Source organism: Bicyclus anynana, chromosome 25 (genome assembly GCF_947172395.1).
Source record: "Bicyclus anynana chromosome 25, ilBicAnyn1.1, whole genome shotgun sequence".
Lineage (NCBI taxonomy): Eukaryota > Metazoa > Arthropoda > Insecta > Lepidoptera > Nymphalidae > Bicyclus > Bicyclus anynana.
Genome location: NC_069107.1, coordinates 1705150 through 1727190, shown reverse-complemented (window position 1 = coordinate 1727190; position 22041 = coordinate 1705150). Strand labels below are relative to the sequence as shown.

The following is a 22041-nucleotide window of genomic DNA, read 5'->3' as shown; positions in this document are numbered from 1 at the left end:
TTATACTTTGTCTGTCATTTGTCTAAAAATCTTAATATACTAATGCGAAAGGTTATCAAGAAAACTCAAAAACTGTTTGACCTACAAAGATGAAATTTGCCAGGAACATACCTCTTTCAAATATTAGTATTGACTAGTTTGTGCCTTGTGGTTTTTAGTACCTGATTCTGTGAGGATACAGAGATAAAATATAATCTATGACACCAACAAAAACTGTGGCTTTCTAGTGGTAAAAGAATTTTCAAAATCTGTTCAGTAGATTACCCCTACAAAATGACAAACTTTACCTCTTTATATAAAGGTCCGCTTAAAAAGAATTTTGGAATAGGGCTGGAATAAGGAGGCCTAAGGGCAGACAAAGTCACGGATATCCGCTAGTACTTGCATATAAGTATCCACAGTTCCAAGTTGGTTATCAAGACACACTTTGCTAAATATGTGAGAGCCATAACTGGGCATGGTTAGTTGAGAAACAAAAGCATAACGGTTATGTTTAATAAACCAAGTTCCCATACAGCTATTGTTCTTTTAAGAGCATGGAAATTAAACTAAATTTGTCTTGGGTTTTATATGGATTGAGAGACTATACCATTTTAACAGCTAAGTCCTGGTTTTATGCTTTTATTCAATGCAATGTAAGTTTTCTTTATACTTTTTATTCTTTACAAGTTAGCCCTTGACTACAATCTCACCTGATGGTGGATGGATGATGAATCTAAGATGGACTTTTTATATTTTTTATTCTTCACAAGTTTGCCCTTGACTACATGGGCATTCCATCTTAGATTGCATCATGATGATGATGCAATCTAAAAGAAGCCGGCTAACTTGTTAGGAGTAGGATGAAAACCCACACCCTTTTGGTTTCTACATGACTTCATACTGAAATGCAAAACTTGGCTGTATGTATGTCTTTGCCGGTAGAGTAGTAACTAGCCACAGCCAAAGCCTCCCAGCGGCCAGACCTGAACCAATTAGGAAAACCTCAATTCGCCCTGCCAGGATCAAACTCAGGACCTTCATCTCATATCTTCATCTCATCTTCATCTCATTGTATATCAACTGCATATGCCAGAAAAGACATAGGTATGTTGTTATTTTTGACTTAAAGTTAAATGTAACAAACATGAAAAAATATATATATGTATTGAACTGAGAACCTTCTTTTTTTTGAAGTTGGTTAAAAAGTTGCCTATAATGGTTAAAAAATACTAGTATTATTAAATTTTAAATACATTGTAGTTAAGTATATTGTGCAAATATTATCATTGCAACCTTAATATAATAATATTATCAAACAATAAAATGATAAATATATACAACATATTTTTAGATTTCATGTGATAAATGATAAATGTAAGATATTAAGTACATATCTGATGCCTGACAGATTATATTGTGTAATGTTTACCGACTCTGAATGTCAACTTAGACATATGATGTCCGTTTATCTAGCAAAAACCTACAGTTTTATTTGTGCAGTCTCTGTTCCCCTGGGAATAAGAGGATACAATGGCCTAGGCCTATGTTATTCACTGATAATGTATCTTTTCTTTAGTGAAAGAATTTTTAAAATTTAGTCTAGCAGTTTGGGAGCCTACTCTTGACAACAAACAATAAATCAAGTTTTTTACTTAACTGATCAATTACTTAGGATTAGATTTAAATAATACTGGCGGATGCCCGCGACTTCATTTGCGTGAAATACCTAATTCTTTAACCTCACAAACTTTACCCCTTTGTATTATTATAGACTACCTTTCGCCCTGCGGTTTTTAGTTCCCGTTCCCGTGAGAATACGTTGCGAATAATTTAATTATTAATACGAATAAACGCCTTTCTAATGGTAAAAGAAATTTCAAAATCAGTTCAGTAGATTACCCTCTAACATGACAAACATTCATCATTCATCATTCATTATCAACCCATATTCGGCTCACTGCTGAATTCCAGTCTCCTCTCAGAGTAAGAGAAGTTAGGTTAATAGTTCACCACGCTAGCCCAATGCGGATTGGCAGACTTTACACACGCAGAGAATTAAGACAATTCTCTGGTATGGAGGTTACCTCACGATATTTTTCCTTCGCCGTTTGAGACACGTGATATTTAATTTCTTAAAATGCACACAACAGAATAGTTGGAGGTGCATGCCCTGGACCGGATTCGAACCCACCCTTCCCTTCGAAATCGGAGGCAGAGGTCATATCCACTTGGCTATCACGGCTCTTGTTATTATAGTTTTTATGTACATTAAAATTGAAATGGGCATATAGTTCGAAGAGCCGATGTACGTTAGTGTCCCAAGGTGCTGGAATGGCGACCCTGCACTAGAAAGCGCAGTGTTGGTCGACCCCTCAACTTTACATCTTTACAATATTATATTAGAAACCTATTCAAAATTGACGATGATTTGACGGCCGCTGTGGCGCAGTGGCATGCGCGGTGGATTTACTAAACGGAGGTCCTGGGTTCGATCCCCGGCTGGGCAGATTGAGATTTTCTTAATTGGTTCAGGTCTGGCTGGCTAGTTACTACCCTATCGGCAAAGACGTACCGCCAAGCGATTTAGCGTTCCGGTACGATGCCGTGTAGAAACCGAAAGGGGTGTGGGTTTTCATCCTCCTTACAAGTTAGCCCGCTTCCATCTAAGACTACATCATCACTTACCATCAGGTGAGATTGTAGTCAAGGGCTAACTAGTAAATAATAAAAAAAAAAGTTATCCAATAGAAACAAGGAAGTCGCGGGCGTCCACTACATACTTAATTATAACTAAACTAGCGGACGCCCGCGACTTCGTCCGCGTGACACTCGATGTAAACTTTCAACTACCACTACCCAACGCTACCCCTACCCTACCCCTACCCTACCACTAGCCTACCCCTAGCCTACCCCTACCCTACCGCTACCCTACCACTACCCTACCCCTACCTTTTCCTGAATTTTCTTTGCTATAAACCTCACGGAGCCCGAGACCTTTCCAACGAATGCAAAACCGTGGAAGTCGGTTGGTGCGTTCTAGAGTTATAGCATCAGGAACCCGACTTATTTTTATTTATAACTAAATTGAAAGTGGTTTTCACTAATTTCCCCAAATGGCAATTAATTCAACGTACCCACCATACAGGCGGTGTGTATATTCAACGTATGTGCAGTTCATTTCAATGTGATTAACCTCGATACACTTTGAAAAAATGCCTAGTAATTGACGACCTGAATGTTGTCGCTTTGTTGTGAGTAGTGCGTTATTGTTTACCATATGGATTATAATTAACGCGAATTACGCTAAATACTGAAAGAGCCGTGATGGCTCAGTGGATGGGAACTCTGCCTTCAATTCGGAGGGTGTAAAGTTCAAATAATTTTGTTCCGGGGCATGCGCCTACAATTTTTCATTTATGTGCATTTTTTAACCGGAGGTTCTCAATTATTAGACGCGTATGGTTTTTTATGTTTGTTACCTCATGACTTCGTCATTTATTAATCAACTTGCGGGCGCCCGCTACTTCGTCTGCGTGGAATTAAGTTTTTCACAAATCCTTCGGAAATCATAGATTTTTCCGGGATAAAAAGTGGTCTATGTGTTAATCCAGGCTATAATATATCTTAATACCAAATTTCAGCTAATTCGGTTCAGTAGTTGAGGCGTGAAAGAATATCAAACATTTATATGATCAAAATCATCAGTTTTCGCAAATCTCGGGAAACCATGAATTTTTCGGGATAAAAAGTAGCCTATGTGTTAATCCAGAGTAAAATCTATTTCTATTCCAAATTTCAGCTAAATCGCTTCAGTAGTAGCGGCGTTATAGAGTAACAAACATCCAAACATCCACACAAACTTTCGCATTTATAATATAAGTGGGATTTTGATAAATTATACTTCCAGATTGTTCCCATTTAATTTTCACGAAACGAACGAAATCTATACTAATATTATAAAGCTGAAGAGTTTGTTTGTTTGCTTGAACGCGCTAATCTCAGGAACTGCTGGTCCGATTTGGAAAATTCTTTCAGTGTCAGATGGCACATTTATCGAGGAAGGCTATAGGCTATATATTATCCCCGTATTTCTACGGGAAAGGGAATCACGCAGGTGAATCCGCGCGGCGTCAGCTAGTTGTCTATTATAGGACACAATAAAAACAAAAAAAATAAAATATTTTTAACAAAAAGAATTAACCGACTTTAAAGATGTATTACCTACTATAATACGAAAACTACCATCGTATCTATGTCCTTCTATTGATCGGTTTGAAGGCGGTGCCAAGAAAACTTTAAGAGCTTGTTTGGCATAGCACCTTGTTTTCTACGCATGGGAAGTCGCGGGCGTCCGCTAGTTTACGATATTTCACAGCTCGGACTTCGGGACTCGAACCCACTAACCTCATATCCATAGTGCAACAAGCATTAGAAGTTATTATTCTAAAATGTAAAATGTGGTAAAATGTAATGAAAACTTTATGAATAGTCAATCAAGTAGGTAAGTATAAATTTACAGTTAGTACAATACATAGTGATTAAATTCAACACGCAGCGACTTATAAAGACAATGATGTCATTGGGTATACTTAATATTAAAGTACATACTTAATTCTGTACATGTTTTTTTTTTTAATTTTATCACTATTTCTAAATAAAATACAAAATATACTGAACACAAAACACAATTATTCTAGTTTTTCATCATCATCATCATAAACAACCCATATTTGGCTCACTGCTGAGCTCGGGTCTTCTCTCAGAATGAGAGGAACTTCACACACGCAGAGAATTAAGAAAATTCTCTGGTATGCAGGTTTCCTCACGATGTTATTCCTTCACAGTTTGAGACACGTGATATTTAATTTATTAAAATGCACACAACTGAAAAGTTGGAGGTGCATGCCCCGGACCGGATTCGAACCCATACCCTCCAGGCACATGTCGTATCCACAGGGCTATCACGGCTCTTGTTATTATATGTTTTATGTACGTTGGGGTCCCAAGGTTTTGGAATGGCGACCCCGCACTAGAAAGCGCAGTGTTGGTCTATCCCCACCAGATGGACTGACGACATCAAGCGAGTCGCAGGGATTTGCTAGCTGCAGGTGGCTCAGGATCGTGACGTTTGGAAATCCTATGCTCTGCAGTGGACGTCCATCAGCTGATATGATGATGATGATGACATTTTAGGCAATTCCTAAAGCTCTGGTATATATATAGTGGTTGTATATAGTCTTTAACTCAGTAGAAGGTGTGAAGGGCGAGCACACGAAACTAAGTCACGGCTCGCACAGCCTTGAACCAAAATAACCAGTGTCTAATCAGTAATCACGCTTGCTCGCCGCATGGTGGTTGTACACCGTTACTTAATCTTTATCGGCTACTACTGACGCCGCGCGGTTTCACCCGCGTGGTTCCCGTTCCCGTAGGAGTATGGAGATAATAGCCTATAGCCTTCCTCGATAAATGTGCTATCTAAGACTAAAAGAATTTTTCAAGTCGCACCAAACAAACAAACAAACTCTTCAGCTTTATAATATTAGTATAGATTAGTATAGATAAACGATGGTCCGTTCACTACTTTCACTAATAAATAATAAGACAATAATTATAACACATTTGCTCATAAAGTGTCTTTTATTTCACCAATTTCAGTATCGTAATGTATCTCATTACGCACTTGTGCCGTAATGTAATGTAAAACACAAGGTTTATCATCCGTATAATAACAAACGGTACTTTTTTTAAATCTTAGCAGAGAGTTTTACGTCAGAAAACTGCTCAACAGTTATTTGTTATAAAACGTTGTACGACATTTGCGCGATTTGATTATTACAGCCTCAGCTGTAGGGTTACAAACATAACCCTCGCCTACGGCTCGGGTTGACCTCAGAATACAGTAAACACCAGAAGCGACATTCAGCCGTCATTATAAAGCATGCATTCTGTCCAAAAATTGTATAGCACGCCACACAACACGGCATACACAGAGTGACTAATCGCTTGTTCGTGAAATTACACCAAAAAAGAGTAATTTCATCGGCTTCATTTCTATCCGCGATCACACCTTCTGGAGTTTTCTGTATTCTGAGGGGCTTGCGATATCGCCTCGGCTGTAATTTTCAACTTACCGCACTTATATCATAATGTACAATTATAGGCCAATTTCGACAATAAGCAAACAACATGTTAACAATGCTTCAAGACAAGTTTTCAAGTCGTCAATAGTGCGTGTGAAGAACTATGGTTCCGAGACTAGGTATGATCCACATAAGAATGTTCGGCTCAGCATCGTGATGTTTGGAAAACCTACAAAAGGCGTACAGTGGACGTCAATTGGCTGATATAATGATGATTAAATATCTCTGATTTTTTAGTATGTTGTTATATTAAAGACTTTGGCCACGATTTCTTAAAATGCACACAACTGAAAAGTTAGAGGTGCATGCCCTGGACCGAATTCCCTCCGGAGTCGGAGGCAGAGGTCATCCACTTGGTTATCACTGCTCTAAGAAATTATAAGAAATTAAATATCACGTGTCTCAAACGGTGAAGGAAAAGCATTGTGAGGAAACCTAAAAAATACCTACCAAAAAAATCTCTTGCGTGTGTGAAGTCTGCCAATCCGCATTGTGCCAGCGTGGTAGACTATTGGCCTAACCCCTCTCATTCTGAGAGGAGACTCGAGCTCAGCAGCGAGCAGAATATGGGTTGATAATGATGATGATGACGTCCAAGATTGCAGCCCCTTTAAAAAAGTTTTAGAAAATTTTCCACACGGAAAGCCTACCGTCGGCGGTTGATTATAGGCCAGATATAGGTAGTTAATCCTATAATACGGTACTATGTTATATTATAATTGCCGACGTGTTTTTAAGAGCGGTCAATGAGCTATTAATAAAAAAAAGTGATAAGATTGTAGGTCCGTGTTAAACTGTTTAAGAGTGTGCAATATGTAATTTGGTGGTTACAAATGGTTCTGGATCTCAGATTCTGGAAAAGTTAGGAGCCTGATATTTGGGTAAATGATATTTCAAAGTGTTAGCTTCGTTATGACTATACAAAATACACAATTTGTAAAACTTTTCTTGGTACTTTATTTTTTTGAAAAATACATGTTTTGCTCACATTTTGCTTTCAATCTCGGGAAAAGCAAACTTATTTTCTTAAATTTTTGTTTTGTATAGAAAATTAGGTATATATCTTGAACATGGCCATTTTGTTTTTCGTTATGTTGTTTAATTTACTCGCAATTAGGTAAAAATGGTTTTAGCGCTCACGTCATAAAATTTGCGTCGCGCGTCAATCGCTCCGTGCTTTTCACTCACGTGAAAGTCATAATTCGGCGTCTCGTTTGCGCTTCGAATTTTATCCATATCGTACCGACGCGCTGCGCGCTCTTAATAGATGGTACATTGTTTACAAACAGACGACCGTATCATTGTCATTATGATGTGTGTTATCATTATTGTGGACGCAGGCGAATGCACTGTGTTCGTAGCTCCCTTATCATATGGCTGATAGAATGAAGTGGAAAGACTGTCTGGTCATGAATTTCGGTATATGTACCTACTTACTTATATATGTAAAAGTAAGTAAAGAGTACATTATATTTAGCAGAGCGGCTGGTTAGCGTATTCTCATCATAAATGCATGTGTTGCTACTTAATGAGCATTTATGTTGGTTCCGGATTCACTTTAAATCTGCGATATCTCTTAAGGCAGGGTTTCTCAAAATGGGGTAGTGAACCCGCCCGCGACAAGATTTACGTAATGGTGGCTTAATAATTGATACCTACCCATAATTGATAATTGATTAAAATAGTCCAAAATTACTCCTAACATTGAATCCATTTGCGACAAGGAACAAGCACACCCATCACATTAATATTACAAAAACATTTATTTTGGTACTTTATATGTTACATTTTATTCAAATAAAAACCTTATTTTCTTCAACAGTGAAGTTAATTTTTTTCTTGGAGGGGAGGGGGGGATGTTAGTAAAGGGTTTTTATTAGTTAGTAAAGGGTTCGCTGTCACTTAGATATTTTAACAGAGGTTCCGAAAGTTTGAGAAACCCTGTCCTAAGGTATTCATTAGAAGTAAACTATGTGAAGGGCAATTATGTCCGAAAATAAACACTTGTGACGAATATTAATAAACTAGAGTAGCCGACGCCCTGTAGTTTCACCCTCGTACAATGATAATTTTATACTATAGATCGGTTAGGTCCCTACAAAACCACCTCAAAAAGTGATCCGAATAATAGGCTACAGTACTGTGCGCACGCATGCACAATTTTGTCTTTCATCATTATAAACCCATATTCGGCTCACTGCTGAGCTCGAGTCTCCTCTCGGAATGAGAGCGGGTTAAGCCAATTGTCCACCACGCTGGCCCAATGCGGATTGGCAGACTTCACACACGCAGAGAATTAAGAAAATTATCTGATGTGCATGTTTCCTCAGGATGTTTTCCTTCACCGTTTGAGAAATGTGATATTTAATTTCTTAAAATGCACACAACTGAAAAGTTGGAAGTGCATGCCCCGGGCCGGTTTCGAACCTACGCCCTCCGGAGTCGGAGGCAGAGAGGTTTTGTCTTTAATTCTATTATATATTTATGAATATATAGTTTTTCCTGAACACACAACTCGACATTGTACGATATTTAGGTATTATTTCTTTAAATAACGTTCGATGTTGACCACAACTAACATTGAGTTGACTATAAATTTCCTCTTTTGAGCGCCTCATTTTTCATTACTTATCTAATAGTATTTAACATCATTGCCCTCGTAGTTTCTGATAAAATATAGCCTATAACATTCACAAATAACGTGGCTTTCTAGTGTTAAAATAAAAATTGGTTCAACAAGTAGATACACCCTAAACAAACTTTACCTCTTTATAATATTAGTCATTAAGTATTTATATGTTTACGTTGCACCTCGCCACATATGCGTTGGCCTTATGGATTGATTATACCAGTGTTATGGGAAGTAACACATCTTGAGCGACTCATACGCATTCGTCATAGTTAAAGGCGTACAACCATTGCTAGAGTTTCGCTGTGCGATTCCATGATTTAATTTATTCCTTGAACATAAAAAAAAAAGGTTTCGGAACGCTCAACAGAGGGCCTAGTGGCAGTTTGATACTGTTACCGTCACGTAACGTAAACGCGAATTTCTAAGGAATTGAAACAGCGCCATCTAGTGGCACTACTGCACAACTGTTTCAATTCCATATAAATTTGCGTAGGCTGGCTTCCAACCAGGCTGCATCCAGTACTCTGATCCCGCCAGCAAACCCGCCCACGGAAAGGGGAAAGGCGCCGCGCAGCAGACGCGGACGCAGAGGCGGCCGTCGTCACCAAACAGAGCCTGCAGCGGCATCGACCCCCCACCCGCAAGCGGAAGCGGCGGAAGTACCTACAGTACCGGCTGAACCACCTTTTCGGCCAGTCCCAGAACAAACCGAGGGACCTGCTCAACCGGACCGTGAAGTGCCCACGACGGAAGCAGAAACAACACCACCAGCTCCATCAACCTCCAGACCACAGGGCGTTGGCGAACCACAGGCGGCGTCGACCTCAGCCCCCAAACCACAACGCCCCACTCACAGGAGAACAAGAATGGGGCCACAGCCAACAACCTCAACCGAGACTCCACCTCAAGCCCCCCATCAGCCCCCCCCACGAACCAGGAGGAAGCCACGCCCACCCTGGACCTATCAGCCATAGTCCGGGTGGTAGTGGAAGCGCTGATGGCCGGGCTGACCGTATACCTCCAGGGCCAGGGACCGGTGGCGGCCATTCAGACAGGAATGGCAGCCTTACTCCGTCACATCACCAACTAAGAGTAATCTATTGGAACCCAGGCGGCATTAAGGGCCGTATCAGAGAGCTCATCACAATCACCCAGTTGCAGGACGCTCATGTCGTCCTCCTGGGAGAAACGAAGCTCCACAATAACTTCGAGCTTCGTGTCCCCAACTTCTTCGTGTACCGTCGCGACGAAGTCTCCCCCAGAGGAAATGCCTATAGAGGCACGGCGGCTCTGGTGAGGAGAGACTTAGTACACGAGGAACTGGACCACACTCCGTACCGATCCCTACGTACACAAGGAGTACGGATCCAGATTGGAGAAAAAGAGCTCCACCTGTATGCCGCCTACAAACCACCAAATGAAGAATACCACAGCATGGACGTCCAGGCACTGCTGGAACCACAACGCCCTACACTGGTCGTGGGTGACCTTAACGCGAAACACCCGGCTTGGGGATCGCGCGTCATCAATACGGCTGGAAGGGCGCTCCTGGAAGACAGCGAGAATCGCCAGTTTGGGGTGTTGGCTCCATCATCGCCGACCAACATCCCAACAGATCCCAACAGGCAGCCCGACATACTAGACATCGTGCTGCACCACAGGATTGACCACCCGCTCAGTGTCGACGTCATATATAACGCCGACACGGAACACCAACCAATTATGGTCACGCTCAACCTCCAGCGCGACTGCACGATACCGAGACCTCCCAGGACCTCAACAGACTGGGAGAGATATGCAGACGCGCTGTCGAAGCTAGAGCTCACAGGCCCTTTCACGACCCCGCTAGAGGTCGACCGAGCTACGGAAACCCTGACGGAGGCCATCAAAACCGCCAAGGACGAAGCCACGTCAACCCTCCGCCACCCCGGCCGTCGAGACCTGCTGCCGAGCTCGCTTCGGCGCATGTTCGAAGACAAACGCGCCCTACGAAAACTGTGGGCGCGAACTCGCTGCCCGAGAGTGAAGCGCAACCTCAACCACCTTGCGGAGAAGATAGTGATAGCTTTGGAGAACCACGCCGCCGATGACTTGGACAAACAAATCGACGCGGCGTCGGAGTCCGAAACTTCACTGCACCATCTCTGCAAGACGCTTACTAAAACGACCTCACCCGTCTACCCGCTGCTCGACAGCGAGGGAAGACGAAGATACTCCGCCAAAGATAGATCGGAAATTCTGGCGGAGTATATGGAACACCAGTTCAATCCGAACCCACCGGCCACAGATCCTACAACAACCGAGCACATTGCAGCGATCGAACACCAAATTGAAGAGTTCCTCACAACCCAACCTCTACCGCTCCGGGGCGACTATTTCATCTCCCCGTCTGAACTGAGGAAAGCCGTCTCCCAACTACCCAAAAGGAAGGCGGCGGGTTATGATGGAATTCCGATCGCCGCAATCCAACAGCTGCCAAGAAGAGGCCTTGTAGCTCTCACGAGACTCTTCAACGGAGTACTTCGCACCGGGCACTTTCCCGAAATATGGAAACGAGGAAAGGTTGTCACCATCCCGAAACCAGGAAAGGACCGTCGTCTCCCAGGAAGCTACCGTCCGATCACACTTCTGCCACACATCGCCAAGCTGTTCGAGCGTCTGCTGCTGCGAAGGCTGTCTCCCCACATTCAACTGCGAAATGAGCAGTTCGGCTTTCGCAGCAACCATTCTACGACGCTCCAGCTGGCTCGAGGACTTCACTTCATCGCCAGTGAGAAGAATAAAGGGCACTGCACCGTCGGAGTCTTCCTCGACATAGAGAAAGCCTTCGACCGTGTGTGGCATGCCGGCCTCCTGGCGAAGCTGTTGAAGAACACCACCGTGCCACCAGCACTAGTTCGGCATCCGGATCCCGCTGCGGACACTCCAATTACGAGGACAGGACATAGGTTGGCAGACCTCAGTCCGCTACCTGGGATGCACCATCGACGCCAGCCTGACCATGATACACATGGTGGACCACGCCGTGTGTCAGGCGGCGGCGGCCAAGTCGATGCTGTACCAGGTGCTAACCTCCCGACTACCACTGAGGGCCAAGTTGAAGATCTTCAACACCTATGTCCGCTCGCGTCTTACGTACGCGGCTCCGGCCTGGTACGCGCTGTGCTCCGCGCACCAGAAAAACCGGATGCAAATCCAGCAGAACAAGTGTCTGCGCCTTGCCACGGGAGCTCCGAGATACGTCAGAAATGATGTCATCCACCGTGACACGAAGATGCCCACCGTGGAGGAATTCGTCCGTGACCTAGCATGCCGCATGTTCGCGCGTGCAGACCACGGACCGAATATACACCTCCGCGACATCGCACCACACTGCGACAGGCCACAGAACGGGCGTCCCCTACCTCGGGAGCTCCTCCAAGCGGCCGACCCTGCAGGCGCAGGTACTTACGGTGACGACGAGGACGACGCAACCACCGGACATGACACCGTCCTTGCGCAGGATAGCGACGACATCGCAGTCCGCGCAGGGACCTCCATTGAACCCGGCGCTGCCCCGACGCAGGATAGCGAGGAATCGCAGTCCGCGCGGGGCCAACGGGTCCAAAGCCCAATCCCTTAGGCTGAAAAGCCTCAACCCCGGGAGGGGTTGGAAGAAATCACCGGGGGAGAAAGTTCCCCCGCGACATGCCCGGGTAAGGAGGCATTGCCTCGAGGCCCGTACCCCCGCCCCGTGTACCACGGGTCGGAGAAGACCCGACATATATAAATTTGCGTAAACGTCAACTTGATCGTAACAGTATGAAAATGTTGAAAACTCCCACTAGGCACACAGAAGTAATGACTAACGGCCAGTTTCTTGAACATAAGTAACAGTCAAAGTAACGTCATAAAGCAAAAGTGACGGTCTTAATCACGGAAAAATAAAGTCTTCTTTACTACTTACTACTTTTATTGCTACTTTAGTTTTATATGAAGAAACTGGCTGTTAAACCTGCTGCTGTATGCGTGAAGAAGTTACTCTGCCGTAAGAAGTTATCACTTAAAAATGCCAATCGTTTTTTTTTATTCTTTACAATATAGCCTTTGACTACAATCTCACCTATTGGTATCTAAGTGATGATGCAATCTAAGATGGAAACTTGCTAATTTGTCAGGAGGAGGATGAAAATCCACACCCATTTCGGTTTCTACACAACACCGTACTGGAAAGCTAAATCGCTTGGTGGTACGTCATTGTCGGTAGGTTGGTAACTAGCCAGGGCCGAAGCCTCCCACCAGCTAAAACTTAAACAACGGTGTATTTTGTAAACAAGTAAGTTTTCCTGTGTCATGTCCCGTCTGAGTTATAACACTACGTATGCAAGCTTTATAGTAAACATAGCTACTAGAAATACGAATATAAAAATAACCGGCCAAGTGCGTGTCGGGCCACGCGCAGTGTAGGGTTCCGTGGATTAAATGAGCACTTTAAACCCTTTAAACCCTTTAAATGCAAAAAACACTGATAGCGATATACTGTCACTATCACACTCTGTGGGATAGACGAGAAAATAATAATCCTCATTTTACAAGTAGGAAAGGAACCCCAGTTTTTTTTTTTTTAATATGTGTAAACTTGATTCAGGGCAAATTTCAGCTTTCGACTTTGTCGACATTTTTAATGTTATGAACATTAAAAATCAAAGCAAATTACAGTTTTTTAATAGTAATAGTCTCTGCGTTAAACCACGGCATATAGACGGACAGACAGACATGTCGAAACTATAAGGTTTCCTTGTGGACTACGGAACCCTAAAACATCATCCGATATTCGTTTACCCAGATATTTAAATATAACATTTACCTACATATTATTCAATATTTACAGTAACTCTTTTGTAAATGTATAACAATCTTAACGTCACGTTTATCCCCACACCCAGTTGAAATTTCAACCTTATTTGGATAGTATAAAGTACACTTTAGCTTGTATAAGAAGAGCCAATTGTTATAACAGCAAAAAGTGTGCCGATTCAAAGTTTTTCTGTCCCGCTCCGATTGGCCGACATAATGGCAGGGTTTACCTTATTCATCACGTGTCACGAATCTCAGGTTTATGGTTCAACTCGATTGTGATGCTCCAATGGTTGTACAATAGCTGTATAACAGATGCGGATGTTTGCAGCTCAAGTCAATCGATTTTCAACCTCCGAAACATACGAAGGCACAGAAAACATAATGGCGATGATGACTAGGTTTGAATATATTGGTTTTTATGATACATTCGGATAAATAAGGTCAATGTTAACTTATTTATACATAAAAAGCAAAGATTGTCTGGATATTTGCAAAATAAATAAGATTATAAAATTTCAAAATTTATTAAAAATCTTTTATCGTAATTAGATGAAAATTCATACAGTTTTAGCTTCCTTACATTAAATGTGTCATTTTTCAATAAGTAAACTATAAACATAAACGCACAAATAGCACAAATAAGTAGTTTATCAATTTGTGCATTACAATATTTATCAACATCTCTATCTTATCATATTTGGTTTGTTCCACTTGGGTAATACCCACCAGGTTGGTCACAAAGTGAGACTGACACGGTTAGCGCTTTACCGTCCCACACGGCGCGGGCTTAGCCCACGGATTCTTTCGAAAACATCCTAGCTAGTTTCACAGTACCGTACGCCCGCGACTTTGTCCGGGGTTCGGTATTATCCATACTAATATTACAAAGAGGTAAAGTTTGTGGTATTGCAGGGGGTAATCTGTGGATCTACGGAACCGATTTAAAAAAAATCCTTAACCAAAGCCACGTTATTTGTGAGTCTCATGATCTATATTTTATCCCCGAATTCTAACGGAAACGGGAACTATGCAGGTGTAACCGCGGGGTGTCGGATATTTTTAAACCCAATCAGAAGACTCAAAGGAACAAAGCATAAAGTTACTGTTCGATTAAAATTATGTTTTTTACACCTCCCGTGGGAACCATGGATTTGCTTCCGTGATAAAAAGTTGTCTATGCTCTGCTCCAAAGTCCTATTTATCTCTGTACTAAATTTCATCCATATCGGTTCAGTAGTCTAGGAGTGAAAAGGTAATAGACAGAGAGACAGACACAAACGTTCTTTCGCATTTATAATATTAGTGTCGTATGACACTTGCAATTAATTTCGTTATTTTGAGTTAATACTATAAATGAATTAAGTAGGACTTTCATTTTGTTTGTAAAATAGTTTATTAAGTAAAAGTACCCAAGAGACCTCATTACTGTCATACGTGCCAATTTCGTATTATATTTCTTTTTTTGAGTTTCCCTAATATTATTTTATTAATTTCTACTGAATACATACGGCTTCCAGATGTTTATCCAGTGGTTTGCCTATGTGACTGCAGATGACGCGGTCCTGGGTTCGAGTTTCACTCGTTTTAATTAACATGCAATAGTGTAATAGAGTTTAAAATTATCACCTACCAACCTGCATGGGGTAGAGTGGGTCTCGTAGTCTGTAGTCATTAATGGTGAATAAAGCTACTATTACACATGCTCATTTCAAGCACGAAAGCATGCTACTATTAAGCAGTTGCTTCTTATTAGCATGTGTATCGCAACATTGCTAACAATGAGCATGCTACTTGCTGCGCGGGTGGAACGGGGCGTGCTTTTAGCGCGTCTGAACAGGGTTGCTTATTGAGCATGCTAGATGTATTCTCTTCACCTTCATCTCGCCCTGTCTAATACGATACTACAGTCAGAGAACAATAGATACAAATTACCAAGTGTAATTGGAATGTTTGCTTTGACTATGTTTATTCAGGAGCATACTTAAAAATAGCATGCTTATTGCTAGCAAATGTAAACTGATGATAAGCATGCTCGTATGGAGCACGCTTAATAGCACTTAGTTTTTAGCATGTTATTTTAGAGCATTTGTAACAGTACCTTATAGATAGGTTATGATAGGTTTAACGTATTGATTTGTGTAGCTATTTATAATCGTGGCACACATGCGTCGCTGTTTGGGGGTACAAAACAGGGATGTTACGGAGCTTCGACTCCGGCTCCGTTAAGTCGGAACTTCCGATTATAATATTATTGCACCTTTGGTTCCGAATTCGTCTCCCGACACTTTTTAATCGGAGGTTTTAATTGGAGGTCGAAGCATAATTTGCTACTTTGGTATTCAATTCATTTAATTTAATTTAATGTTTTTTTTTTTGGAAACATGGTATTTTTTTCATTGTTTGTGTCTTATTTTATAATTTAAAAAAATAAAAAAAATTAAACATCGTGAGGAAACCTGCATACCAAAGAATTTTATTAATTCTCTGCGTGTGTGTAGTCTGCCAATCCGCATTGGGCCAGCGTGGTGGACAATTGGCCTAACCCCTTTCATTCTAAGAGGATACTGGAGCTCAGCAGTGAGCCGAATATGGGTTGATAACGACGAGTCTTCAAATAAAAAATCTCTCTCCTGCCACTTCTGACCCTGCCTCCGACTCCGGTTCCGACTACGATAAATCAAATTTAAAAACTCCGACTCCGCGTTCCGATAAAATTACCTCCATTACATCCCTAGACTACTAAATCAATAACCTTAATAGCAATACAAGCGTGAGCCGTGTTTCATAAAGAAATAATAATCGATTTCATTCATTTAATAATTAATCGAATTCATGTCATTATACGTATTCTATGTTACGAGACTTGTGATATCTTTCATCGTTACTCATTTTCAAGAGCAAAAGATAGGGGTGATTCAATTGTAAATCTTTTATTTCCTTATTGTATCATTAAATATATGTATATATGACTCATTGAATATGTATTTGATGAGTGATTCAATAAGGACACAAGTAACAGATTTATAAATTAAATATGTAATTATTTTCTATATACACTAGCGATAGTCGGGTAATTCGTTATCGACCCATATTCGGCTCACTGCTGACTTCGAGTCTTCTCTCAGAATGAGATGGGGAGGCCAATAGTCCACCACGCTGGCCCAATGCGGATTGGCAGACTTCACACACGCAGAGAATTAAGAAAATTCTCTGGTATGCAGGGTTCCTCACGAAGTTTTCCTTCACCGTTTGAGACACGTGATATTTAATTTCTTAAAACGCACACAACTGAAAAGTTGGATGCATGAAGCATGCCCCGGACTGTATTCAAACCCACACCCTCCGGAATCGATGGCAGAGATCATATCCACTGGGTTAATGAAATGTTACATCTTAAAAAAACAATAACAGAAAACAAGAGAAATAGACAGGAGTTCGTATAGTATCTATACTCTATGCTAATATATAAAGCTGAAGAGTTTGTTTGTTTGGTTGAACGCGCTAATCTCAGGAACTACTGGTCCGATTTGAAATATTATTTTAGTGTCAGATAGCCCATTTATCGACGAAAGCTATAAGCTATTTAACCCCGTATTCCTACGGGAACAGGAACCACGCGACGTCAGCTTGTCTCGCATAAAATATTGTTGGTCAAACAGTAACAAACATCAAAACTTTTATTCGTAATATTAGTGGTATTAAATTGGTGTCAGCCCTACGTAGTTGTGATGGTTGTGTGCTTGCCAACCCTTGGTAACATATGCGCATGTCACTCGCCATCGCCGTAGGTTGTCGCCCGGTGGGCGTGCGCCCCAGATATCTAGTGCCGCGGCGCTGACGGATCATGATCAACCTTTGCAATCCAGCATTCCACTGCGCTGCGGAGGCCGTCAAAAATTAACGGCTATGAAAACATTTATTTTTTTCTTACCAAGAAATTCCTAGTCGATGAGACGCTGACTCAGTCCAATCTCTTTCGTCTCAACGCAATGAAAGACGGTAGACGGTAATTCCGGTTGCGCTGCCAGTATAGTCTGGCAGGTTCGTTGATAACACTCCCATGATATGCGGGCGACGGGCGGAAAGAATGCGCGGGTGTGAAATCGTGCGTGCGGGGAAGTGACGTGTATCAGTCGTGGGGTTTTCATTCATCGCTACACGCCGCCCGCCCCGCACGCAACGTCGGGAGTGTTTCGAACCACAGAACAGAGACCGCTAAAAGCTAACCCTAATAGAAGTAGCAAGGGGGCGTGGCCCGCGTACACCCGGGTGTGCGGAACAACGCAAGCGTGTCCGCGCATGTACTAGCAGTCTTGTTTTGTTCTGTGACAAAAGGAATAAATAATATTCAACTCTAAAGTAAGGGTGTCATATTTCATTTTTCACTAAATATTAAACAGCCATTTAGGTCACGCCCCTGGGTACGCTGGTTTCAATACAAAGAATTGGCACTTTATAAATCTAGTTACCTCTTATATCTGTGTTACGAACGAAGTTGCCAAGCCCTAGTTGAAAATTGTCCATTTCTCTTTACGAGATATGTCGTTTGGCGCATGTTAGTGTCACAGAAGAGGAATAACTCGCAAATAAAAACGAAATAACAAAATCAACAAACAAAAATAAAAAATCAAAACCTTTTTCGGCTGAAACTTTTACCTCTCTGACAGCTGACAAATAAGGCTTACTGTATACCTACTGTAAATTGAATAATTACGTTCTAAAACCAATGAAATGCCATTATTTCGACTCATGTACTCGATGAAGTTTTAAGTTTGCAAGAATAGAAATGTCGCACTAAAGACAATGTTGTAAGATTTAATTGAGATTTAATCACATAATGTCCTTAGATGCTGATAAAACTAGATTAAGTATGTCCGCCGTGATGGCCCAGTGGATATGACCTCTGCCTCCGATTCCGGAGGTTGTGGGTTCGAATCCGGTCCGGGGCATGCACCTCCAACTTTTCAGTTGTGTGCATTATAAGAAATTAAATATCACGTGTCTCAATCGGTGAAGGAAAACATCGTGAGGAAACCTGCATACCAGAGAATTATCTTAATTCTCTGCGTGTGTGATGTCTGCCAATCCGCATTGGGCCAGCGTGATGGACTATTGGCCTAACCCCTCTCATTCTGAGAAGAGACTCGAATCAGCAGTGAACCGAATATGGGTTGATGACGACGAAGTATGTCCGTGGCATCGTTTGTACTAAATGATTGAGTGTCGAAATATACGTTTAAAACGGCGTAATATTTTTTCCGTTTCCGTATGTTTTTTAAGTTAATTTAAAAGTGTGATTATTTCACAGCGTGATAATATCACGCTGTAAAATAATTATTATTAAGTTTAGAAGTTTACTCAAGTCTAGCCCCAAGACTTGAGTAAACTTCTAAACTTAATAATAATAATAATATCACACTAATATTATAAAAGTGAAAGTTTGTGTGTATGTTTGTTCCTGCTTTACGCTGCGGCTACTGAAGCGATTGGGCTGAAGGAATGGAAATAGATTTTACTCTAGATTAGCACATAACACAACTTTTCATCTCGGAAAAATCCATGGTTCCCGTGGGATTTGTGAAAAGCTGAATTTCACGCGGACGAAGTCGCGAGCGTTCTCTAGTTAATAATAATTTGTTTGCTGAATTGTGGGTTACAATAGTTTTTAAAATATTATAATTATCGAAAAACATGGTACCTTCATGAGTTATTGAGATAAAGGGTGTTTATCTCAATAACTCATAAATGGAAAGCTACATTGTCTGTGTGTAACAGACATTAACATTGGTGAAGGAATTTTTAAATTTATCCAGTAGTTTAGGAGCATATTCGCTACAAAAAAAAGAAAGAAATCTTTATAATATTATGGAGATTTTAAAGCATTTTGAATTTTACTATTCTCGCAACCCCTCCTATAAGGGTTCTTTTTCCTTATAAGGTATGGATACCTAAAACACGGGTTTCATGTGTATTATATGTTTAGCTATCAATATGGATATTAAATATATTGAATGACACATCAGTCTCTCGTCACGGCTCTACACATATATGGAGCGCGCTTATTCGCCAAGTAGGTATACCTACTCGGTAGAATAGCCATCTCTAAAATCTGGAAACCAGGACAAAATAATACAGACCGGAGTTTGAGCTTCAAAATCCGGACATAATAATAGGGTAAACAATAGTCAAAATTGTCATTAATCAGCTTTTTAATTATATATTTTTAAACAAAATAAAACTGATTGTTATTACGATGACCACAGAGCTCTTATTTGAAACTGCTATGACCAAAATGACATAATTGTGGTATACTAGCGGACTACCCGTGAATTCACCCGCGCAGTTCTTGTTCCCGTGGGAATAGTGGGACAAAATATAGTCTGTGTTACTCACTGATAATGTAGCTTTTCATTGGTGAAGGAATTTTTAAATCTATCCAGTAGTTTAGGAGCATATTCGCTACAAAGAAGGAAACAATTCTTTATAATATTATGGAGATTTTAAAGCATTTTGGAATTTCACTTTTCCCGCAACCGCTTCTATAGCTTTCCAAATTTGTTCGTAACACTCCCGATGGTCCGCGGAGACCGGAATGGGCGGTAGCGATGCCCCGCGCGCACGGCTTCATATCTGCGCACTTCCCCTCCCGTCGCTCGCATATCATGGGAGTGTTATCAACGAAATTGCCAAGCTATAATATAAAACTTGTTCCTGTGCGAACTCCCTCTGAACTAGGACAAATCCGAGAAAACCCAAACACATGGCAACCCTACTCGGTATCTCTAAACCGATGGCTGCACCTTGAACTTGTTTTATTGATCTTGTATGGCTCTGTGCCAACCCTCCCAATTACCTAACACACGTCTATAAACTACCTTCTGCGACGTGAGAACGCGGTGAAAGTGATACTAGTTTGTGGACAGGTTTGGCTGGCTCGCTTGATGGTGAGTGATGACCAGTGCAAGTGTAAAAGTGTAGATATTCTGCCTGTTAAATACGAAAATATACAATGTGTATAGTTTTGCAACTTCGTTAGTAACACTCCCGATGTTGCGTGCGGGTCGGGAGGGCGTGGAGAGGCGAGGATTTGATTCTTTGAAACCTTCTTACTTACTAAATTCATCACGATCCAATTCTTTACAAGTTCGCCCTTGTCTATAATCTCACCTGATGGTAAGTGATGATGCAAGCGGACTAACTTGTTAGGAGGAGGGTGAAAATCCTCTATAGCGTTTGGCGGTACGTCTTTGTTGGTAGTTTGGTAACTAGCCACGGTCGAAGCCTCCCACCAGACTGACCTGGACCAATTAAGACAACCTCAATCGCTACAGCCGGGGATCGAACCCGGGACCTCCGTCTTTGTAAATCCACCGCGCATACCACTGCGCCACGGAGGTAGTCGAAACTCCCACTGCGCTAGATAAGTCGTTCTTAAGTTGCTAGATAAACACAAACACACAAACGTAATAGCCCACGCCTCTGCCACACCTACCGCAGTCGCTATATAAAATCCCGTGGGCATGTCATCATGGCGGATGACGTGGCGCGATGGGTGTGTTTATTTTGGAACGCTGTCTAGTTCGGTATTCGCTACGTACCTATCTACTAGTTGCTGTTATTCATCATTAACGTAATTAATTTAATTGCTTTTGAGTAGGTATGTTTACGATTAATCTACCTATACGTACCTGTAATAATATTATAAAGAGGTAAGATTTGATTGTATGTTTGGCTCCGAAACTATCGGCTGGAAGAAATTATAGACCATACTGTCTATAATTTCTTCAACCCTTGAGTCTCATAAGTAAATAAAGTCTAAAAAATCAAATCAGTATATTTTGGACGTTTGTGTTGTATAAAAACTAAGTGCAGGCCAGTAACACACACAAACACGCACACGCACACACACTCATACAGACTTCTCTCATCACGTGATATTATGGTTCGCATCCTACGCCTGAATGTCAGTTTATTCGTGTGTTGAGAGATTTGGAAGATGATGGATGGTCCATTTCAGGTCCATTATCATGTACCCCGTATCATTAAAATTGAAATAAATACAAGGACCTTATTAAAATCTAAATAAGTGAATAAATCTAACTAAATAAATAGAAAGAAATAAAATTAAAACCCAAGTTTTTGAGTTATATCAAGATGGCGCCCATAAAGCAACTATGACATGACAATTGACAGCAAACGTCAAATCGACTACTGCATTGAAAACGTCATCAATCCGCCAATATTACCCATATTAGTGTTACATTTCTTGGGAGAGAATGAATATTATTTCGAAAGAATTAGAGTAAATTCGTAGATTTGTATCATCAAAAATAGTTTTTCTATTATTTCCGCTAGGGTACAATGACTGATCCTGGGCTCCATACAATTTTGGACCATCTGCTTTTAACTTATCTTTCTTTGTGTACCTGTCTTTCTTTCTTTTTT

General features: G+C 41.3%; 1 protein-coding gene across 3 annotated transcripts in view; it reads left to right on the top strand.

Annotated features, from left to right (window-relative positions):
• Positions 1–22041, top strand: part of LOC112056438 (microtubule-associated serine/threonine-protein kinase 3) — a 79740-nt gene that overhangs the window by 1548 nt on the left and 56151 nt on the right. The window lies entirely within an intron of this gene.